Source organism: Protopterus annectens, chromosome 4.part1, assembly GCF_019279795.1.
Source record: "Protopterus annectens isolate FY-2018-M chromosome 4.part1, PAN1.0, whole genome shotgun sequence".
Taxonomy (NCBI): Eukaryota; Metazoa; Chordata; order Ceratodontiformes; family Protopteridae; genus Protopterus; species Protopterus annectens.
In genome coordinates this window covers 226,722,373-226,748,988 of record NC_056734.1, presented here as the reverse complement: position 1 = coordinate 226,748,988, position 26,616 = coordinate 226,722,373, and positions in this window count along the sequence as shown.

Here is a 26,616-nt window from a genome sequence, read left to right as displayed (position 1 = left end):
TCTTCCCTTATAAGGCCCATTATTGAGTACAATGCCCCTTTCAGCATGTACCTTGCAAAGCACATGCAAAAGCTGGAGAGACCACAGAGGTTCCACACCAGGAGAACCCAGGGCCTCAAACATCATTCTTACACTGACAGGCTAAAAGCCCTGTCCCTCTATTCAGTTTCATGCAGACTTCTCAGAGGTGACCTCTGTCTGGCATACAAAGCAATCTCAGACCCCACCTTGATGAGACTGCTGCATATCTGCAAGTCAAGCTCCACTTGTGTAACCCACACGCACAACCTCAACCTGGTCTGTGACATCAATAGGACTTGTTGTCGGGACAAATTTGTGTCCCAGAGACTCACCCATCTGTGGAACAGACTCCCTCTCCATGTCAAGCAGAGTACTTCATTATCCCTTTTTAAGTACAACCTGGATAACTGGATGGGAAATAGAAAATACACCCCTGGTATTCCACCTGTGTCCTTGCTGAACTGAGGCATTGGATGCTGACTTGGCTAAAGATGGGCTAAACTCTTGGCTAGGCTTATAAGGGCCTCAGGACCAATAGCCTAAAAACTTCCTATGATCCTATTATCCTATGATCCTTCAGCAGCCTGGTAGATGGTGTAGAGGATTCAGACTCTGCATCCTGTAACCAAGTTACAGGGTCAAGCCTGATTAGGCTAATAGACTAAAAACCCTCTCTTCCACAACTAGGGAATTACATATCATACCTCCATACTTCTCAACCTCTGAGCACAAGAACTCTGGACAAAGTCTAAAATAATGGGGGGTGGAAGACAAAGGCCCCAAAATAGTGACAGATTATAAATATTGTTCTTATAGACTTGGAAAGTTGCTAGAATAACAGCATTTGATTCTGCATGCATTTTCTGAAGGAAATGAAGTTTGAAATTCAAATGTATGACATTATTTAGTTATTTCAATCCTCAGTGATTTGCCAGAAAATCACACATTTTATGAGGAATAGGCCAAAATATGAGGCAAAAATCTGGACATTCAGCAAACATTTTGACAGTTGAGAAGTATATATACCTCTCAACCACTTTGTGCAAGAAATCTGGACAAAGCCTAAAATAATGGGAATACAATGTGCCAGAAAATAGGAATGGGTTTTAAATATTGCTCTTTTTAACTTAGAAAGATGCTAGAATAACAGGATTTGTGTTAGCATGCATGTTTCTGAAGGATGTGAAGTCTGAAACGTATACATATGTCCTTATTTATTGACTTCAGTCCTCTGTGATTTGCCAGAAAACAACAAACTCTGTGATTTGCCAGAAAACAACATATTTTATGAGAAACAAACCACAATTATGCGGTTAAATCTGAACAGTTCAGAGGTATGTTAAAGACACACACACACACACCCACACACACCCACACACACACACACACACACACACACACACACACACACACACACACACACACACACACACACACATACACACACACCTACATTCGCTCTGCTCTCACACAGCAAAATACTCATACACACACCTACTGTCTCACACATGCTTACCTTCTCTCTGCTCTCACACAGCAATGCACACATACACACACCTACTCTCTCACACAGCAATACAAACATGCACAAACACACCTTCTATCTCATACAGCAATACACACACATACACACACACACACACACACACACACACACACACACACACACACACACACACACACACACACACACACTATCTTTCATACAAACAGAATGGCTAGTTTAAATTACATACCCGCATACACATACTTTATCTCTCATAGAGAAACATCAAAACTGCTTGTTTAAATTACACACACACACACACACACACACACACACACACACACACACACACACACACACACACACACACACACACACACACACACACACACACACTTTCCTTCTCTATAAACGGAACAATTTTTTAAAATTCCATGCATGAGTGTGGAATGGGTTTATATCCCCATTGGCGTGCATGCGAGCAATGCATGCATGGCTCTCCTTAAAGGAGAAGACACTCCCACTGCAGTGTTAAGAATAAGTTTTTTTTTTTTTTATGTTGAAGCCTCCTAACCAGAGTGGGACCCCAAAACCATGGTGCCCTAGGCAATTGTCTATGTAGCCTGGTGCTGGATCTGGCTCTGGATAAGAAATGGTCTAAAGTGATTGGCTGGCTTAAAGGCTGGTTTCTGTAGGAATTAAATGAAAGGTTGTTATTTTTAATGATTATGTTGACATGGCATCATTTTATTCATCATGGCCATACTGCTGAGCGATGTTCATATGAAAATATAAAACTTTATATTTAGATATTGAAAAAGAATAACATGCATGTGCAAAAGAAATATATTTAGAGCAATGTAGCATATGGCACAGCCCCAAAAATAGATGATACAATCTGTCTGAAAGAGAATGTGATAGTTGGCATCAATATTTTATAGACAATTTATTTATTTATTTTATTTATTTATTTGCAGTTGGTTTGCCAGGATAGTCCATTGGGCCAAATGAACCCATTTTCAATGGAGTCCTGGGGAGAAAAGCTCCAAAACTAAGTAGGTTACAGTAGGTTATTCTTAATAGATATACAAATTATACAATTACACAGAAGTTAATCATACAAGAAAAAACTATTTGCAAATAATACAACAAAAACTAGAGTGAGTGCAATCTAGTGATGAAATTAATAGGTAATACAGACTAAAGGGAAATTTAGCACAAAAGTACTGAGAAATAACAACATATTTGGAAGCATTTCATGACAATACTGAGGACTAATAACATATTAGGAAGCAATGCACAAAAGTACTGAGAAGTAATAACGTATTAGGGAAGCAATACTTAGGGAGTGTGGCCTAGTGTATTCTTTCCGATTATTGTAGGAATAATAATATGTATGAGTTAGGGTGAGTAATAAGGAAAGTTGCAGGAGGAAACAGAGGAAGAAGGAAGATGGAGTTTGCAAGTGTTAGTTATGTGGGGTGGGAGCAAGATCATTCCCACTGGGATACTAGATGTGAGTGAAGAGATCTTTTAAATATAAAATGGTTGCAGGTGGTGCGAATGGAAGGTGGTAGGGAGTTCCAAAGGCGTGCAAGGCCATAAGACAGAAGATTTTTGCCTGGGGGCTGAGTTGGTTTATATACTTCTAATAGATTTTGATTGTTGGACCTTAATACTCTAGCAGGAAGGTGCATTTTAAAGGCTGATGAAAGGGAGGGACAAAGGGAGGGGTTGAAAATGAGCTTATGTGCAAGATTTAGTTGAGTGTATGTGAGATAACTGGGTAGCTCTAGCCATTTTAGTTTTTGGAGAGAGGAACAGTGGTGGGTGGAGGACTTGTGGTTGGTAGCGAACTTGGCAATTTTGTTGTAGCAAGAGGAAAGTTGTGTTTTAGAGAGGTCTGTAGATTAGTTAGGAGTGGAGCTCCATAGAGAAGGGAGGGGATAAGAAATGAGGTAGAGAGGGTGATTTTGGTAGCAGGTGTAAGGTAATGATTTTGTCGGTAAAGCATACCTAGTTTTTGATGGGTTTTCTTGATATTTAACTGTAGGTGGGAGTTGAATTTGAGCTGGTTATCAATTTGGACCCCAAGTAACTTGGTCTCGGACACCAGTTCCAGGGGTAGATTATTTTGACTAGAGATGTGGAATGTGTTTATATTGAAAGAAGTTGCCTTAGAGGGGGTGAATAACATTAATTTGGTTTTAGAGGCATTGAGTGCCAGGTGATTCCTTTTCTTCCATTGCTCAGTTGTTGTAAAAGCATCTTGAGTGGGTTTTAGGAGTGAGGGGATAGAGGTGGCAGCACAGATAATAGTAGAATCATCGGCATATTGGATGATGTCTGAGAATGGGATAGAGTTGCGGAAATCATTTATAAATATATTGAAGAGAAGGGGACCCAGTATAGAGCCCTGGGGTACCCCAGTAGGAGTATTTAGAAATGAGGGGGTGGCCTTTTTCCATTTGACTGCTTGAGATCTGTTAGATAAGTAGTTGGAGAACCAGTTCAAGGAGGAGGGAGATAGATTAAGTTTAGAAAGTTTAGTTAGTAGCAGGCTGTGAGAGATAGTGTCAAAGGCCTTAGAGAGGTCGAGTAGTAGGGTAGAAACAATTTGGCCAGAGTCGCGGGCTTTATTTACAGTTTCAAGGAAGGAGAGGAGGGCAGTCATAGTGCTATGATGTGGTCTGAATTCATGTTGTGTGGGAGTTAGTAGGTGATTATCTAAGAGATGTGGAAGGAGTTGTAGTTGGATACACTTTTCTAGGAGTTTAGATATGGGGGACAGAATAGCGATGGGGCGGAAATTAGTAACATTGTTGTTGTTGCCACCTTTATGTAGAGGTATGATAAAGGCCCTTTTCCAGACTTGGGTACTATACATTCTTGGATAGAGTGGTTGATTAAAATACTAATAGGGTAAGCGATTGCTTCAGCAGCTATGCTAAGAAAGTAAGAAGGGATGTTATCAGGAGCATTGGTGCATGGCTTCAGTTTCATAAGGAGTTTCTTTATAGTAGAAGTGGGTATAGGTTTAAATGAGAAAAAAGGAGAGTGTGAAGAGGGAGAATTAGGGGCAGATGAAGCTGATGAAGTAGTAGGAGTAGGAGAAGGAGTGGAGGGATGGGAGTTAGTAGATGGGAATGAGGAAGTAGTAGCAGAGTAGGGTAGAGAGATGGTTGGGGATGGTAAGGGAGTTTTGGAGAATGAAGTGGTGTTAGAGAAAGATGACGTTAATTTGGAAATGGATTCAATGAAAAAAGAGTTAAATTGGGTAGCCAAGTCTTGGTCAGGAGCGTTTGGGTCTGGGGTAGGGGTATCTGGTTTGCTGGGGTTAAGTAGAGTAGAGATACCTTTCCAAAATTTCTGAGGGTTTGATTTATTATTGTTTTGAAGTGTGGAAAAGTAGTTTTGTCGGTCGAAGATTATGAGCTTTTTTACCTTATTTCGAAGTATTTTATATTCATTGTGGACTAAGGGGACTTGTTTTTCAGGTAATGTGCCCAGACTTTGTCTCTGTGCCGCATAGATGCTAGCGTGTTTTTGGTTAGCCAAGGGGCTGTTTTACTTTTATTTCTCTTAGTCCTTAAGGGTGCATGGGAGTCAAGTAGTTTTAGGAATATTGAGTTGAAGTGGGCAACTGCATTATCTAGAGATAATGTTTTTAGACAATTCCAGTTAATTGCTTTTAGAGAGTTTGAAAAGGATGTTGGATTAAAGTTTTTTTGGTTACGGATTGTAATATAATTATGGGTGCATTGCAGGAGTGATGGGAGTCGATGAGTGAAGATGGGTATGTGGTCACTGAGGGGATCAGGAAGAGTGCCACTATCAGAGAAGTAGTGGGGATGAGAGACTAGGATCCAGTCTAGAATACTGCCTCTAGAGATGTTTTTTGAGGGGTGTGTTACAGAGTTGATTAGCAAGTGAAACATTTGCTTAGAGGTAAAACAAAATAAGTTAGTCCATTTTTTGGGAAAATATTTTTTAAACTTCTGAACATATATTAGACTCTGTACTAAATAGCTGTCGTCATCTGAATAAAGGACAAACTAACATTCGTACTAAGATAAGCCAATATATTGCAGATTTATACATGGACGTAGACTTTTCTTTCACATCTAGGTGTAAAGTTGAGGAGATTAGCTGTAATACATTTAACAACATCTATAGATAAAATGATAACCTGAAGTGTTGAGATTAGCTGTAATACATTTAACAACATCTATAGATAAAATGATAACCTAAAGTGAGAATGACTCTGTTTTAGGGATAGATCACTTGGGATATGTTTTTATAACTCATGGGAGACACAGAGAGGGACAGCTTGTATATACATTGAATGAATAGCATGATATTGGCTTGATTCCTGAAACTGTGCTGGAATGATAAAATATCTTGGTGAAATGGGAGATAAAAGTGGTCAGTTCTGGGTACATTGTGGGTGCTGTAAAGATCACTTTTGGCTAACATGAAAGTTTGAAACAATGCTAATTTCATGATCTTTAATCATACTTTGACTTAGGAATAAGATCCATGCCTATTATGGTACTTAAAAAATGACTAGGTGAAATTAAACTGAGAGAAACCATAAGCATACCTGTATTTTATCAAACCTTCTGCAAGCAATCTCTCTAACATTTAATCTCCAAAGAAATCCCCCATTTATTGTACATTTCATAATATTTTCAACCTTTCTTTAGTATCTTTTTATGACATTACTGTTATTTTCCTACACATTTATTTAAAAAATCCTTTATTTACTCATATGACAATTTACTTGTGCATAGTATGTCAAACCATTTTTGATTTTCTCATAATATTCATTTCAATTCAAATTTCACAGAATTGGAAGCTATTTTCCTTTTTCTCCCTTAAAGCCCAACATGTACTGCACTTTTCACATAAGATTTTTCAAATATATCATAATTCCTTATATTCACGTTCTTCTATACTCAATACAGATTTATTGAAACTAGATTAACAACCAAATTCCTGACACAGCTCCATGATCTTTGAACTTACAATAGAGGATTCTCTTTTTGTAGGATTCAATCTTGACCCCCCCCCATATAAAAGAAAAAAAAAAACATTTTCCAGTTACTGAGTTTACTACAAGGACTTCTTGTCACTTGCTCATGATGCAGTTTTTCCCTGACATTCATTCATTTTGGCAAGTGCTCTAACTCCCATTAACTCAATCCTCCTTTAAATAAGCATCTGCCCTAATGCCCATCCCTCATCAGACAATCTAGTCTTACCAGATCTCTAATTCTAACCGTAAAAAACTCCCAACCAGTCCCAAATCCTAAAGTATCTGATCATGCCCTAAATCAAAGATGATTGCCATAATAATGTTAATATCATTTTGCTTGATGAATGATTTTTCAAAATATTTAATTACAGTGATGTTGTTTGAAATTACTCTCATTTAGTATGTTTTGGAAAGGTTTTACATTTGCTCCAGCAAGAACAGTTCATGTTGCAAAATGAGTTGATTTAAATGTATACCAGAAAATTGAAATTATCTTTATACTTTAGTGGTAATTCTATTAGATCTTCTGGTTTACAAGATAAGAGTGTTTAACCACCTCAGCATCCAATGATTTTGTTCTTTGAACCACTTTGCAATTCTGATAAAAGAAGCTTTGCTAACTCAAAAACTAGAAATATGTTTTATAATTTAAATAGAAATGAGAGAGAAAATTTATGTGAGCTGTGTGCTAATCAGATCACAGAGTCATGAAACCTGATAAGGATGGAAGGTGTTTTTATGGTCAGCATCGACTACACAAAACAATATTGGGACTTTTATCTGATCCTATTTACTGTGAACTGGCATCCACAAATGAAGTTAATTTAGATTATCAGAAGATAGGTATTATGTCAAATGACTGTTTAATTGATGGTATAATTGACAAGAATATTTTTGAATCCACCTCTAAGACCAATAGTGCCAGGCTGTGGTTTTAATACTGAACTATTTCTGTTGATACTAAATCAAATGATATATATAGTAATTATAATTATATATTAAAACATTCTTGGAATTTTTGAAGGGAATGAACAATGTTGAATTTTCTTTTGATGTGCTATTTGCAACTATCAATAAACATAATTTATTTTCTGTTATACCATATCAGATTGGGCTTGAATAGTTTTATAAGATAATTGTAAGGTAAAGGTATGAAGGGTTATCTGGCCATGCAATATCACTACTGGAGCAATTAATGAAAGTGACGTTATTGAAAAAATGCTTGTTTTTGGATAGAGGTTTCTGCCAGCAAATGGAAGGTGTTGCCATGGGTGTTGCTACAGCATCCATTTATGCCAATTTAGTTCTTAATGTTTTGGGAAGGTTTTGTGTTAAACTCTCCTTTCAAACAGTTTTATACAGGTATATTTAGGTATCTTGATGATATTTTTTATGTTGGCTAGGTGATAAAGATAAATTTTCTGAATGTATTACATACTTGGGTAATACAAATATTTTTTTTAAGTTTACCTATACATTGACAGATGAAAGTAGCGATTATTTGTATTTGTACTTTGTACAAGGATAGGAAAGAAAATTCATAAAAGTCTAAGATATTTAGAAAGGCTACTTTTTCTAATGGATATTTACATTTTTAAGAAATCATCCATTGTATCAGAAAAAGATGTACTTAAAGCTCAGTTGGTGAGAGTTGTGAGGTTAACTACTAATGATGGAGTTTTTTATGAGGTAGGTTTTGCAACAGATTTATTTTTAAGGAGACACTATACCCAATGCCCCATTAATATAGTACTTGAACAGGTCATTGACAGCAGTAAAACTAAACTTGCTGCTTTGTTTAATGGTGAAATTAATAGTGGAATATTTGTTAGCAATTACCCTACAAAATATGAACTATGGAAATTGTATATTATTAACATATTTTTCTGCTGCCCATAAAGTCAAAGAAATTGTGTCTAAGAATTCAGAAGTTTTAGCCATAATACTAAAATAATGGAGGATTGGGGGGAGCCCCCCTTTTCTTTGTACTTAAGAGAGACAGAGATATTAAAAAATATATTAGAATTGAATGCTACCAGTAATAGTATTAGTAATAAAACATTGACTTGGCTTTTGCTTGTGTGGCTTGCAAATGATGTAAATACATTTGTACTGATAAATCCATAAATATTGAGTCTCAGAACTATGTAGTATGTCCTAAAGGCTATTTTGCATATAATACTAAAGGAGTGGTTTATTTACCACTATGTAGATCATGTATAACATATTATGCTTGAAAAACATTGTTTCCCACTTAGATTGAGAATTTATGGACATTTATATGACTGTAAAACTATATTAAACTAATAATCTTCTTAGACACATTGTTAAATGTAAGACATTTAGGAAATTTGTTTTACTAGTTTTGGAGCAGGTTAGTGTTACCATCGGGGTGCTTTCTTAAATTATATATTTTTGAGTCCCATGAATTAATGTGGCAGTTTAGACTTAATGCTGGGGAGCAACCAGGATTAAATGATGCAATTTTCCTAAACATTTTGAGAATACATTCAGCCAAATTAAGGTTTTATTTAACATGTTTTGGTATGATGCCTATTATTTTATATTATGTATTTCATGTTTAATTAGTATGTATTCATGCATTGCATTTTGCATTATTCACATGTCTTTAACTATATGGGTCATATGATGTTTTACTTAGTGTAACAAGCAATTTAAAAACATTTGACTGCTACTTTTGTTTGTTCTGATGAAGTCCTACATATTTGTATATAGACGAAAGTACTCAATGCTGTCATTAAATCAATTATTTCTTGCTATTTTGTGAGTACCATTGCTTACTTTTGGTACTAAGACTCTTTTCCCCCATGCTGAAGTCCCCAGTCACTCTCTAAATCAAAAATCCCCTTCTCCCCTCTGTAAACCTAAAGTTCCTGATCACTCCTTAAATCTAAGACTCCTTTACAACTTCCTAAGGGTAAAGTCCCAGATTGTACCCTAATCCTAAAATCTACTTTTCCCTCACTAAACTTTATTTATTACCTTTGACAAATGTGTATTTGTACATCTTTACACAATCTTCCTGAATATTTTATAATGAGGGGTATTTAGAGTCAATGGTCTCCAGTTTTTATATCTTCCTAATCTCCTTTTTAAAAAACAATTTACTTGTGCCTTTAAAAACAGTCTTAGTTGATATTCCATCCATCAACCATTCATCCATCAACTCTATAAATAAATGTTATCTGTCAGCATATATCTCTTTATAACATCCATATCCAATTCTATCCATTCATGGTGCAAGCATTACACTTGATTCTTTTAAAACTACTTCCAATTCACTTTAGCTATTTTATCACCCATCATTCTAACAATTCATTCTTACAGTTTGTTTTTACCAAATTCTCAACATTCTTAAAATGTCTGTCTTCATAAAAATACTTGATATAATTTTTCACTATTCTTATTATATTTTTCAGGCTACAAAATATATTGCCATTTTTAACATTTATCCTTCACATTTTTTGTCATCTTTTTAACTTCTTTCCCCAAAAATGGTGATACTGCTAGAAATACTTTTATATCGCATATTCCTATGTTTTATTTTGATGTAATTCTTTTTCCTTATCTGTCTCTTCTCATTTTAAATATGATTCATATTAATTGAACATTTGTTACATTATTTTTTCTTTGCCAATATTGTTTTTCTATAAGTAACTGTATTTTTATATTTCAGCTTATAATCCAACAATTAATGTTCTCATGATTTCTAAAATAGCATTGTAGTATACTGATTATAATGAAGTTGTCTCATTTCCACTTGTTAGTTTTGATTACATCAATCATATCTTTTAATGCTTTTCCTTCCTTTACATATTCCTCTTCATTACTTACCTTTTTTCTGTTATCATTCCTTTAAACATTGAATATAAATGTTTGTGTTTAAATTGATTTTATATGTGCATTCCCTTTATTGCCTTAGTTGTATCTGCCCACACTTCATCATATTTGTACATGCTTAAAAGTACTTGTTCTCAAAATGCAATTAAAGTCACCTAATTTACATTTTTACAATAACAAAATGTTTCATTTTAGTAAAAAGTTTTCCTTTCTTTGTCCATTTGCTATAAACATACACTACTGTTAATCTCTACACTTTCCTCATTTTTGTACCATCACATATGTATACCTATCTGGTTTAATAATAAGCTTATATAATAATTGAATGGTCTATGTCTTAAATAAAATTGCAATTCCTGAGCATGTTTCTTGTTGAAAACTCCAGATTATTCTATTAGGTTCATAGGTTCACAGGTGATTACTTGGCTAATGGCTCAAGAGGCTTTATAAACCTTGCCAATATAATTGGATTTTTCAAGTATATAGCTAGGTTCAGGAGAAAGGCATAGGTTTTACAGATTTTGCAGATTTTACAGATTGCCCATATCCACAAGGGACACAGGCACCATCCCAGGTGTAAATGTGCAGTTCCCCAACCATCAGTCCTGATTTGTCTTGAAGAGGGCCAGAAAAGGACTCTGCTTTATGTGAATAGAAAGCCTACTCCAAAGAAGAGGCAATCTCTTGGACATGTATCGCTCTCTCCAACAAGTAATGTTTGATTCGCTGGCTAAGTTTAGATACCTGAAACATGTGACCCTCATACTGTTTGTCTTACAGATATGTAGTAGCTCCTTCAAGGCTGGATTTGTGAGTACCTTGTAATCAGGCATAAGCTACTTCTTAATAGATGGTATGAGACAGAATAAAGGGAAAGAGGATTCAGTATATCCACAAAGGATATGTTGTTAACACCATGTATTTCCTTAGTGAGGAGTCTCTGAAGTCACTCCAGCTGTTGTAGCTGCCTAGCCAAGTATATTTGGAATGGTGCATTGTACTTGATTATCAGTCTAATGAGGGCTGTGCACAGTGGGACTATAGTCTGCCTGGATATGGATTCCATATCCTTGCTTATAAGCTGTGCCACACAGAATGAATTCCACACCACTGAGGATATGTGACTGTCAAAGTTTAGGCTGATATCTGTCTGTGTACCTATAACCCTTATATCTGACTCTACTCTTAAGGATGTATTGTTAATGTGTAGTTAACAGGGGTATTTGATTTCCAAAAGGATAAAATAATGTATTTATTTGCATTAAGCTCAGGCCATGGTTCTGACACCAATAATTTTCCTGATTTAGACCCTGTTGTAGGATAACTACATCACTGGGGGATTTAATGATTGCCCCTCACTTGCAGTCATCTGAAGTGTTTGTCATTCAGAGGCCTTCAGCATTGGGCTTAGTGTCCAACAAGTAAATTCCAAACAAGAGTGGTCCCAGCACTGAGCCCTGTGGCACACCACTAGTAACTGGAATCTTGCAGGAATTTGACTCTACCCACTTTCACCACATATGCCCTGTCCTTGAGCCAATTGGCTATCCATCTAATGACATAAGGGACTATGTCCAGTTTTGTGAGTTCACTTATAATACCTAAGTGGGGAATTGTATCAAATGAACTGGCCAGGTCGAGGTAGACATTATGCACTGTTTTGTTCTCATCCGTGGAACTGGTGACTTTCTCAAAGACATCCAATAGATTTTGTAGGCATGACCTGCCCTTGCCAAAGCCAAATTGGGTCAGGTCCAGTGTTTGAAGGTTTCTTATGTCTTTATTTATCAAGTCCATGATTATTATTTCCATGGCCTTACAAACACTATATTGCTTCTACATGCATTCTCTGTTCATTAGTTAAATACCTTATGCTTTCTAAAGAAATAGCATCCACTTTCTGTTTTTGATACCACTATACTAATAACATTCTTCAGGCATCATCAGTGGTACTAATAATATTTAATGGGGTTACTTTGAGGCTAACCTTTTTGTTTGTTAGTACATTTTTGCTGTTGCTACTTAATATTTCTCTTCTTTACCCTATTACCGCAAGTTTTGCTTTCATCTTCTTATTCTCCCATCATCATCAGCATTCTAACTTTATGGTTTACATGTTTTGCATATCAATATTCTTTGATTCAATCCAAACTACCAGTTGATTTTAATGAAAGATAACCAGTCCCTTATTATTATTATTATTATTATTGCTGTTGCTAATGTTGCCACAATCCCAAAGCCATACAATTCATTAGAGTCAGCATTACTTTTTTTCTGTTAATTATAAGCTGAGCCACACCGAATGGCTTCCTCACCACTGTAAAAGTTTAGGCTGCTATCTACCTGTGTACCTAGATCCCTTACCTCTGAGTTTACTTTCAAGGATGTGTTGTTAATATTGCAGTTAGCAAGGGTATTTCACTTCCCAAAGGATGTGATAATGCATTTATTCACATTTAGTTTCCGGACATGGTTCTGGCACTAATCATTTGCCTGATTTAGACCCTCCTGCCATTGTCCTTTCTGTGGGTGATATCACTGCTTCTCTGAACACCTAGAGATGCATCACTAAAAAAACCTTATGTATATCCTCTAACCAAGAAAACAGTGCCTCATAAGTAGGTTTCACTTCAGTAATAGGTTATTGTCGAATCCCATCCAGTCTTGAAGTAAAACAATTTCTGGCACTGGTAATCCATTTTTTTCTCCACATTTCTAGCATTCTTTAACTCACTAACATCAGCATTGCCAGTCAAAGCATTACCATTTTTATTTTCAGTGTCTTTATTGCCACATCTTCTTTCTTCATGGCTCACAGTCTTCCTGTTGTAGACCTTCATCTCAAGCAACAGGGAAAGAATAAGGGAATATCATCAGTGCCTTGGCAACCTTTCCCCTAGTCTGTATGAATAATATGTTGGGTCTACCTTGAAAATGTGATGCAGGTTCAGTGGGACAAACCTCCTTAACAAAGGTAATATAAATAAATCAAATATTAAAATAGTGGTTGCTGTATGTTTGGAGTTAGCTTTTTTACCAATTCAGACAACATACGCACTAACACAGGTGTGTGTGTGTGTGTGTGTGTGTGTGTGTGTGTGTGTGTGTGTGTGTGTGTGTGTGTGTGTGTGTGTGTGTGTGTGTGTGTGTGTGTGTGTGTGTGTATGTATATCTATGATGTATATCTATGTCTATCTATATATATCTATCTCTCTCTCTCTCTCTCTCTCTATATATATATATATATATATATATATATATATATATATATATGGGTTCTGCTACTTTTGTCAAACAGTGCTTTGGTCAACTTCTGTTTAGTGACACCATTTTAAAGTATTATATATATATATATATATATATATATATATATATATATATATATATATATATATATACATTTGTGAGTGTGTGTGTGTGTCTCAGATAATTACAAATGTGTTTAATAAGCCTATTTCCATTTCTTCTTAACCCATGAATGCTAGTGAGGTACATTATTCCACATTTTATCTGATTGCACAGGTTTTGTTTATATTTTTTTTCCTCAGAAGAGCACAGATCTCCATAGACTTTTTCCAGACCTTCCTGGAGTCATGTGTGGTTAAGTGACTTGGAGGCTGAAGGAATCAAACTTTACACCACTGGACCACAGGAAACAGCTCAGTAACACAGATTTTCTGCTGCTATATATGAAAAATGAAAAATGTGTGGCTTACAATGATTTAGTTTTTCTTGCTTAAGGTTTGTATGGACAAATATCGCCATAAAAATTATGAATATGGTCAATCTCGTCTTGTTAGAGTAAAATTTTATTTTAGTTGAATACTTCCTTACTGGGAATGATATTTTGAAAGAATACACAAAAATGTCTTGAGTGGAAAAGTATGCAACTATAACAGCATTTAATAAACTAATAATAATAATAATAATAATAATAATAATAACTGAATTGAGCTCATATATTGCTGATATAATTTGAAACATTTCAATATGGAAAAAAAATACATTTCTGTTTATAAGACTAACAATAACAAGTTATAAAGTACCTGCTATAATTCTATCAAGATACGTACAAATAATTAATCAGTTCTGTATTGAAATGGAATCAGTGGTTGTTTTTCTTTTTTTTGCACAGTCCATTGATGTCTGGGGATCTGGGTAAGTAAATCATGTGTATGTGAACTTTAAAGAATACAACCGCAGCCTATAAAACAGTCAGCTTATTACAGATTTGTGTCCTTGAATCTTATAAAATGCAGCCACTAGCTTCTGTAATTTTAAATGCAGCATGAAATTATTTTCCTTTTAACTTGAGTGCCCATACATTTCCATTTTCTTGGTGTTTCTGAGTGTAATGCAGAAGATAAAATAACAACTGTTCATGTGCCATTGAGACCTGTGGTACTGAAATTAAAGTGGTTGATTTACATTCTTAGATGAAGCCAAAATGGAAGTGATATTAACAAGGATAATAAAACCACTAGACACAGCAACAAAACAGGAGATCATTTTAATGGCATCTATAATGTCAGAATGAAGTGTCTGATGGATCTGACAAAGAAAGGCAAGCAATGTACAATACATTTTATCCAAGCTAGCGAAAGTGCTATTACAATTTTCAATAAAATCCTAATGACAGCCCCAGAATATAAGCAACAGTCATCTGTCACTGTTGACTGTTTTGTTGCTACGGTGATAGTAAATCAAAAACAGTAATCTGAAGTGGATTCATTTCATGCTTCATCCTTTGAGCATTAAAATCGGAGAATTAGTCTATTAAATCACAACACAATGTAAGAACAGTCACATTTTCTTGCATTTTGGAATAAAAGACCTTCATATACTGTACCCTGTAAAGTTAGTGTTGAAAGAATATTTACATAGGCTTAATTTAGTTTATGTTGCATTCATCATTAATTAAGTACAATGTTATAAAGAAAGCTGACAAATCTAAGAGGAAAAAGGCTAAATAAGACAAAAGTAACAGTACCTTGTGTAATGTTATCACATCTAAGGCTATGAATCATAACAAAATCCACAGCAGTAACATTAATCAGGACTGCTGAAATAATGTATAATTGTCAGGTATGGACTCAAAATGCTGAACGTGTACTATTAACTTTGCTAGTCATCTGTATTTCTGCAAATACCCACATACTCATTTATGCTATACTTTCCTGAACAACGTAGCTTAAAGTTGTATATATTGTTCCATATCTGATTCCATACAGCAACTATGTTAATAAAATTTATATTAATTTTTAGCTGTAAAAATAAATGTAAATCAGCTCTAATAAATTCCATCTTGCATTTATGAAGAATTTATTTTAAATAACAAGGACATGTCTTTATAATGTATACAGTATACAGTTTTAAATGTTAGTGGGCTAGCTATAAAAAGTTCGTGCCATGTGTAAAATATTTTGGAGAGCTCATTCTGAATATACAGCTGCAACTTAACCATAGTATTTGCAATGTTTGCTTACTATCCAAACATCCATATGCTGGCATTGTCTGGAACATTAAACCTATGAAAGATAAACATGTATATTCACAAAATTAATGATGACTTATAATGATCTTTCTTAGTGTCTGTTCATTGTTATTTCAGCATGAAGTTGGCAAACACACATTAAAGAAAAAGGCTAAGGTTTTCATGCAGTATTCAGAAATTTATTTTGTACAGTAAGCCGGTTAAAACTCTAAATTCCATGGACATATTTCTTTGATGCCTTGTAGATTTTAAATCTTGTTTTTTTTTTTTTGTTTTTGTTTTTTTGTTTTTTTATTTTGTTTCCCAGCTTTATGATTAAATACTGTTCACATTTCCCATTGATTTCCAAATAGGATAACAAACAATAGCCAAATATTGTTATAATAAAGGCAACAGATGAGGGTTAAACAGTGCATACAGTGTATCTTGACTTGGCTAAGGCATTTGATACAATAACCCACTCAGGCATTGTTGACAAACTCTCTGAGCTAGGTATAAATCCATGCATAACTTGTGAATCGTTGGCAGGCTGACAGACAGGACCCAAGAAGTCAGGCTCAGTGAGACCACCTCCACCAAGAGACCAGTCACTAGTGGAGTACCCTAGGGCTCTGTACTGGGCCCAATCCTAATTGGCATCTTCTTCTCAGAAGTCAAGGCTAATGTTAAAGGCCTCTGTCTCATCAAATTCACAGATTACTGCAAATTGTGTTCTATTATAGATTCCCCCAGGACACAAACATTTTGCAAGTGGGTTTAACACATACAAATGATTAGTACCAAAGCCATGGCCTAAAATTCAATGCCTTCACAATAATGTCCTTTGGGAAACTGACAAGGCAAGTTAATTACTCCATCAATAAAAATGCCCCTAAGAATTGATCCAATAGTAAGGGATCTGGGAATATATGTAGACAACAATTTAGCCTCTGACCAACATGTAGCTAAAATAATAAGAAAATCATTCTGTATCTCTCAGCTTTTAGGTAAGGGTATGGCATCCAGGTCCAAGGAAGTTATAGTGCCACTCTACGCAGGCCATATCAGACCTATCATTGAATGCAATGCCTCCATTGTTATGTATCTCATCAGACACTGGCAGTAGTCGGAATGCCCACAACGCTTTCTCACAAGGAGAATTCAAGGCATAAATACCCCATAGTACATTGAATGCCTAAAGGATCTGTTTCTGTATTCAGTCTCCTACAGGCTGCTGAGATGGGATCTTTGCCTGGCTTACAGAGCTTCATCGGACCCAGCCCTAATGTATGTGTTGCACATGCACAAAACAAGCAGCTCCAGAAACACTACATGCAGGGGTCTGAACTTCACTCGTGACATAAACAGAATGTGCTGGGGAGACAGACATGTATTCCAAAGAATACTCACACTATGGAATATGCTCCACAGTCATGTAAAACAGAGTTCATCCCTGAACGTATTCAAATAAACACAAGAATTGGATGGGGAATCTTAAATTTTTTCCTGGTCTGGCCCCCATGTTCCTTATGAACAGAGGCTGTTAGTAAAAAAAGTATTATCCTAAATAACAACCCCCCTACAAATCCTTAGCTACCTGCCTAATAACATGCCACCTCCTCCATATGATACTTGGGATATGAAGGGTTTGGAGTGTGTGCCTTGGCTTGTAAGGACCCTAGTTGTAGTAAGCCCAATAAACAACCAAATTAACCTATCAACCTATTTGAACAAAAGTGAGAAGTAGTTGTTATCATACTTATTAAATGGCTTTATTAAATAATAAGAGCAATGATAACATCAACAAATCCCTATATTAAATGCAGCCTTTTAAAACTTCTAAATATAATGATTAAAAAGGCCAGCCTCATGGAATCCAATAAAGGTACATAACAGAAAGATAAATTATTTGAGTCAATGTGAAAGATGTTGAAAACGTGAATCCAAGGCAACTAAATATCAAAAGTTTTATGTATTTATTTATTTATGTAAGTCAAAGCAGTAATGATCTTGTAAAAAACAACTGATATAGCTATACTAAAAAGATGGAGCATTCATTTGTTAATTTTCTAGAAAGTTTAATATCATCTCCTACAACTATTACTTTATTTTAATGAAGAACCTCCTTTCTTGAACTAATTGACATAATGAGGCACTATACCAATTACATCAACATAAAACAAACAGTTATATACCTGGTTTCCAATATTTCAGGTAATTTTCTGTAACCTCCTATTAGCCCTCATGAACTGCATTTAATTCACATTGCAGCACAATCAGCAACTGTAGAAGAAGAGCTATAGCAGTTCACTCTGAAATAGCATGCATACAACACCGATTCAGAATGATATAAAATACATGCAAGGCACTAGTCATAAGGGAAAATAAATGTAACAGCAGTAGTCATGCATTTCCAGAGTAATAAACCTCACTGAGCTTCATAACATACTAAGGCATTGATGTCATTCAGCGAGATCCTACCCTAATGAGATGCATAGGACTAAAGGAAATAAGAACTGCAAAATATGCAAAATGTAGGTCAGGCTTTCTGTGAACTGCCCATTTCTGAATATTGGTCTATATACACCTGTTTGTCCTAGTGTGTTGCTCAGTCCTAAGGGCACAAAACACACATTCACATGAATGCAAAGCATGCATGTATACACTCACACACATGCACCTGCGCACATGCGCTTACGCACACACGCACGCATTTTCTTGCATACAAGGTTGACTGCGTGCATGTTTAAATTGCTCTATGTGTGTGTGTGTGTGTGTGTGTGTGTGTGTGTGTGTGTGTGTGTGTGTGTGCGCAGTTATTCATTTCAAACAGCAGAAACAGTGTTGCTTCTTGCTGCCCACAATCAGTTGCTATTGATAGATTCATGCCAGACAATCAAAGGCAAAAATAAAAAAAATAACCTGATTAAAATTATAATAGTTAAATAAGAGTACTAAAATCTTCTGAGTTTTAGAAAAAGAAAATAAATAATTGTGTGTTTCATTATGTTTTTCAGAGGCCCCTAGGCCCTATATGGATGTATTAATTTCTTTGCTGCAGAAAAGAATAAGTGCAAACATCTGTAAATAACTATAGTTTTCAGCATGAACTCTGGCATATTAAAATTGAATTGAAACTGCAGATGCTGAACCATGCAAACCAAATGAACATGTAATATACATCCCATATAACGTTGCTTGGATTATTTGTGACTGAAAAATGATAGTTGCACACATGACTGTGCTGATCCACATGTGTAATCCACAGGTGTATATGTTTTGTCATGGGGTTAAAAGAATGGCAACATCTGGAAAGGTCACTGCAATGGAGAAAGAGGTACTGCAGGTCATACACACAGATCATATTCATTTCCTAGAAAAGATTAAAGCAGACAAGGCTTTTGAGGACCAAGTGTGGTAGGGAGGATTGCACGATATCAGTGCTGTTGAGTGTCCCTAAGAGGACAGAAGTACAGGTGTATCACAGAGTCATACACACGATAATCTATGACAAGACAAAGACACAGGATATTTTCTGGGACAAGTCCATCACAGGAGCTGGACCAGCAGTACATAGACATTTCACAGAGGTGGTAGAATTCCTGATAACTCTGCCTGGGATGGGTGAGATACCTGTCATACCTGATGTGGGAGTTGAACTGGTGATAACTGCCTAAGTATTTGTAGGGGATACATAAGGTCAGCAAAATGATGATCCAGTATTATTTTACAGTGACCCACTAGAGTGAATGGACTATTCAAAAGAATACATATGCATACATCTCCTTCAGGTACATCAAGGCTGCAACTATGGCAATGCACTGTTTGATTTTTTTCTGTATGACTGACAATGGGCTTAGCTTCCAGGTTTAGGAAAATATTCTAGCGTACCTGTTCGACTGCAATTATGGTTAGTTTTGTGGAGGCTATAATTTAAAATAAATTCAACAGAGATGTTGGCCATGAGCAATGAGGTAAGACACTTGATAGCTCATGTCCTGGATGATAAGATACCTGTTAACTTCCCGTACAATAATCTAAAGACAGACCGTTTCATCATCCATACCATAGTCAGACAATAGTGTACTTTCATCTCAATCTTGTCTTTTGTTTTCCTCAAATTCATCATAATCCTCAGTAAATACTGCTATATTAGTGGAATTCACATGAAATAGAGAGTGGATGGAGATCTGTGTTTTACATCTGCAATAAAATACCTGCATTTCTAAGTCACCATCAATAACTTGCAATATACTAGCGAGTATATCATTCTTATGGCATTAACCAGTCCTGACTTGTTACATTTATAGAGGCTAACACTTGTTTCTCAGCCTCAAGCAACCTTAGAAATATGAAGGTTCTCTACCCATCACCTCAAAGCTTTGAAAATGCTGCTTCAAAATTAACAACTAAACCAGACCCTGGAAACACATGAATACTGCCCTTAGATAAGAAGACACTTCCAAATAACAGCAGTTTCTATTGTGAATCCTTTGGGAAAAAATCATGGTGTAACTTAACTGCAACTGGCCTATGAAAAGACACCAAGATGCAGGTGTAAAACCATGGTCTCTGATTAGATGTAAGACTGTTAAGTCAGGAGAGTTATTAAAAGAACATGGTGAGGTACCACATATAATGCCTGTGAAAATCTGAATTGGGGAGGGGGGGGTGACCCCAGCACTAACATGAATCACCAGTGCTGAGGAAAATCCTCTGGGCCTGCTATTTTTGACTTGTTGCAATGCTTAGATGTCTACCTCCTATATGCATAAACAGATTGTATACTCTGAACTCACTGTCAGCCAAAGATTCCATGGTAGTTAAAGGAAATGACATAGAAAAGGATGACCATGTGGAATAACAAAATTTCTTATGTCATTTATGCCACGATATCAGTAAATTTATGGCAATGGTATCCATTAAAAAAAAAAAACCTTTACTTCGTAAGAAGAAAACAGTATAGGAAAGAAAGATAAGCAAATCCCAGACAGCTACTCCATGAGGCATCATCTAGAATGTTTTTAGCAGAAAATAATAAAGTTGCCTTTTGTAAATACACAGATCATATTAGGCTAGCTAATACTATTCCAAGTGGTGTTAGCTCTTATACTGATATGTCAGATATGCTATTTGTTCTCTTATGATTTACTCACAGTATCTTCTATATGCTTTCATGTGTTATATTTTATTACCCAAATAATAAAACAAGGCACTAGGTAATAAATGTGTTTTAGAGATAAAGGATTAGCAAGATATCCACGGTGGTGCAGCGGTAGCGTTGTTGCCTCACAGCAAGAGGTTCTCCCATTCGATTCTTGGCTGGAGTGTGGGGAGTGCCTTCTGTGTGGAGTCTGCATGTCCTCCCCGTGGTTGGGTGGGCATTCGAAAGACATGCGTAAATGGGAGTGCCTTCGCTGAAAGTTGAAATCAATGCCAATCATTAGCAGACCGGATTTCTGCTGTGGCGACCCCTAACCAGGAAAAGCCGAAAGACCACAACAACAAGAGATAAAGGATTAGCTGTGCTGGTGTTGCAATTATTTTCACATTTTGCACAAGCTTGCTTGTTTATTTGTTATTTACTCTTATTAACCATGTTAGTCCCATTAGCGATGTAGCATATTTCCAGAGGGAAAGTCAAATTGTCTTCACACTTCTGAAACAGCATAACATTTCTGATGATGATTTTTTTTGTCATCGATTTTGCATCAATTTTTGGGGGATGAGTATTTCAAAGATTTCATGAGCACGTAAGAAGAGTAAATATGTAAATAAATAAATAAATAAATATATAGATAAACAGATAAATAATCGAGGCTTGGGAAATACATTGTGGAATGTTGGAGTAGCTCTTGCTGCCAAAGAGAACTGAGAGATGACTGAGATAGTACAATAATTGAAATCTACTGTAAGGAAATTAAATCACTCTTTGAATGCATATGACTACTTTTGACTTTATCTATGTTAACATTTGTGTTTTTAAATATATACTCCCTGATATTGTATTTGTATTTTAAATTGTATGTTTATGCTTTTGTATACTGTATATTCCATACTGTACTTATATTATATTCTGTTAACTGCTTTTGGAGCTTTTCACCCTGGGCCTCCACTGAAAATGGGCTCTGCTAGGCCAAGTGGACTTCCCTGGTCATCAAACTGGAAATAAATAAATAAATAAATAAATAAATAAATAAATAAATGCATATGAGGCTGAGCTTAAAAGTGCTAAAGCATTGCAATTATTGTGAGAATTTGCAGCCCATGTTAAAACACATAATTAAATATTGAATAACTGATTATCACATTCTGATAAGGTTGTGTCACAGATTATAAAAAAGATGAAAAATATAGATTTAGCAGGGGTACAAGCAAATAAAGTGTGCAAGATATTCACATAACACAAGCTACACAGATATGTAACACCTCTTAGCAACAGACCTGTAAAAAAAGGTGCATGCAAAAATAAGGAACACAACACAAGTAATGTGTGCTGCTGAAAATTTGAAAGAGTTCACAGCCAGTGACTAAAAAAATTAATAAAAAAAATACCATGGTTATTGCAAACTGGCTACATAGGAAGAACGTTCAAAATAAGAAAAAGAAACATTTTAGGAAACCAAGTCCTGAAAGAGCTATAGGAAAGTTTTTTGTTTATTGTTTACCCAATGTTCATGCAGATTTTGGAAGCATAGAAAGTGTAAAGTCAACATTTTATATATATATATATATATATATATATATATATATATATATATATATATATACCTAAAATATGAAAAAGTTAAAGTCAGTGTTTGTGAAAATCAAGCTAGAAATGATACCCATGAACCTCAATATAGGGAGCAGTAATACTACACTGACTGAACTAGAATTTGGAGTCATAAGCTGCACCATTTTATAACCAGATAATAGTGTATGGAAAGCCTATAGTGGAGTGCTTATAAAATATTCGGGGCAGTTGACGTAGAATTACATTAAAGGACAAAAGAAAACCTTACATTTGATAGCATCTGAATTAAGAGGACAATCTTAAAAAAAACTTTGTCTGATGGGAAATTGTATGAGATAGGAAAGTAAGGCTTTTGAGCAGTTTGTAATAAACAAAATACTGTGCTTAATGAAGGAACTTTTATGCTGAAAGGGACCAGATATACTACTCATGTTTGTACAGCCGTTAATGCTAGGTTTTTCAAAACCAGGCGAGTTTGTTTTGCAATACGTGCTAAGGAAAAAAAAATAACTCCTGTAAACTAATAAGAATTGGCTACTTATGTATGTTGAAACTCAATGGGACAAGTCACTGATTAACCAGATAACTTTTTGGAATACTACCCATACCACAGGTGGACATATTTTTATACTGTTAACAGGAGGTCAGATGCTTTCAGACTCATCTGTGAATCACATTTACCAACACATAGGTTTTGGAGATAATTATAACAAATACTTAAGTATTAATACTCAAATAGAATGTTCATTAACAGATTACCTAATCCAATTGTATTTTAAAGAGTGGAAAACATTTTTCTACATCGAGTCCCTCATTTGGCAGTTTATCTGGATGTTATCTAGTTATTAGGGCTACACCAAAAAAAAATATCTTCGGAATTTAAAGGAAAAACTGAAATAATTGGAGTATGCATGTTTGCATGTTAAGAGAAACATTATTAAATCATAACTGCAGTACATAACCATGGTTATTTGTTGTAGAGACTAAAGTGCTGTGTTGATGGCTCCAATTCCTCTCTTTCTCTCTCTCTCTCTCTCTCTTTATATATATATATATATATATATATATATATATATATATACATATATAAATATTTATATATATGTGTGTGTGTGTGTGTGTGTGTGTGTGTGTGTGAGAGAGAGTATGTGTGTGTCTATATATAGCTATACATGGGTCTACTTCACATCACCTTAAACCCATTTGACTGACTTTCATTTCACTGAGACCCAATCACCTAATTTTCAAAATCCTGAAAACTCATTTGACTGAATCTCATTTCACTGAATTGTAAGCAATAGACATAATTTGGGTTTCCATTCACCTGTGACTTGTTTGTGATAAAAATAATTTCTGTAACGTACAATGCTGACTGTCAGAATGCTTATAGTCATGCAGAAAGTAGTGTTGTAGTGTTTTTAAATGTAGTTATGTCTCTTTACATTTTTATGGGAAGTATTTAAAGTGATATGGCAGATGCTGTGTGTGTTCCCAGCAGTAGTGGCAGCGTGTAGAGTACTGTAAGGTAAGTAAAAGGTATATGCCCCTTTCCCCACTGTAGTGCGATCCTGGAGTAAGTATATATAGTTAGGGGTGTGTGGGGGGAACAGCCCCCCACATTGGGGGGTGTGGGTTTCATAGCCCCCCACTTAGTTTGGTTTTATATTGTCCGGTTTCTGTTAAGAGGGAAAATAAGTAGTTTTTAAGTTTAAGTTATGTAAAGAGGTAGTTATTAGTGTTGCAAGTATGTTTGTTTATAGTTTAAGGTTTAGTCTTTTGAAATTTAACATTGTAAACTGTCGGTGAAATGAGATTCAGTCAAATGAGTTTCCAGTATTTTGACAAATTAGGTGATCTGATCTTGGTGAAATGAAAGTCAGTCAAATGGGTTTTAAGTGATGTGAAGTAACCTGTATATCTATATATATATATATATATATATATATATATATATATATATACATATATATATGGGTCTTCTTCTTTTGACCTAACTTTCATTTGCCCAACACTCATTTTCCTGACCCCATTTGACTGAAATTTCATTTGCCCGACACTTCATTTGCCCGACAAGTATTATTAGCAAGAAAATGGAATATGCCCCCTTCCCCACTGTAGTGTGACCCTGGAGTTAGAATATATAGTTAGGGGGGGTGTGGGGGGCACAGCCCCCCACAACGGGGGGTGTGGGGGGCGAAGCCCCCCACTTCATTTCATATGATATTGTTAACTTTTGATGTAATATTGCTTAGTAAAACAAAAGTAAGTGGGGGGCTTAACCCCCACACCCCCCGTTGTGGGGGGCTGTGCCCCCCACACCCCCCCTAACTATATATTCTAACTCCAGGGTCGCACTACAGTGGGAAAGGGGGCATATTCCATTTTCTTGCTAATAATACTTGTCGGGCAAATGAAGTGTCGGGCAAATCAAATTTCAGTCATTTGGTCTCAGGCAAATGGGAGTTAGGTCAAAAGAAGTAGACCCATATATATATATATATATATATATATATATATATATATATATATATATATATATATATATATATATATATATAGATATAGATATATAAATTTAACTGCAAGCAGACGCCCCCTGGTGTAAATGGTAATTGAAATGTAAATAGCATTGTAAAATGGAGCAGGTAGGGTGGGAAAAGGAATCTTAACCATCTAAAGGTGTTTATAACATTTGTAACTGTTAAATTTCTGATGAAGTTCGACTTTTAACATAAATGAATGAAAAAGCTCAAATTTTTAAGCTTATGTTTTGAAAGTGATGATTAAACTTTTTTACTTTAAGTTCTGTCAGTGATTTATGTTCCTCCAAGTCCGAAAAAGGTTTCCATGTTAAGATATATATATATATATATATATATATATATATATATATATATATATATATAGGTTTACTATTGAAAATGCGAACGGCACTTGGGCGACAGTCGGATAGTCGAACGTATAAGGTCGGAAACACGGATGTCAAAGACATAATAATCAATCTAGGAACGGTTTTAACATGGGTCGAGGTAGGGAAGATGTTTGTAGTAGGGAATAATACTGAACACCTACCTTGACCCATGTTAAAACCGTTCCTAGATTGATTATTTTGTCTTCGACATCCTTGTTTACGACCTTATACATTCGACTATCCGACTGTCGCCCAAGTGCCATTCGCATTTTCAATAGTAAACCATATATATATATATATATATATATATATATATATATATATATATATATATATATATACAGTTCCCCTTCAGAAGACTGAATCATCATAAGCTCGAAATTCATAAGCCTGAAAACAAAAGCCTGAAAACTCAAAAGCCTGAAAATTCAAAAGCCTGAAACTCAAAAGCCTGAAAACACACAGAATGCAAATAATGCTTATGTGCCAGTACAAAGACACTACTATCTACCCATTTACTTTAACCCAAACCCTAACCCTAAGGTCCGTCACTATCGCACACTCATCTAACCCGTGCCCTAACCCTAACTCACTTAAACCGCCCCTAACCATAAAGTCTGTCACTATCGCACACATGCCAAACCTGCACCCTAACCCTAACTCACTTAACCCGCCCCTAACCCTAATGTAAAAACAATTGCACACTTACCTGAAACCAACCCGTAACTTTCCACCACAGCTCTAAGACTAGCGAAGCTACATTAAAGTCAGTATGTGTATTTTGTGTGTTTTCAGGCTTTTGGGTTTCAGGCTTTTGAGTTTTCAGGCTTTTGGTCTCAGGCTTATGAATTTCGAGCTTATGATGTTTCAGTCTTCTGAAGGGGAACTATATATATATATATATATATATATATATATATATATATATATATATATGTGTGTGTGTGTGTGTGTGTGTGTGTGTGTATATTGTCGAGCTGTATTTAGGGTCATATACTTACTAAGTTTTGCTAGATCAGACAACCTCATTGAACTCTACATTAATTGTTATGGGGAAAAGACAAGAACTGTACCAGAGTCTGCAAATGTG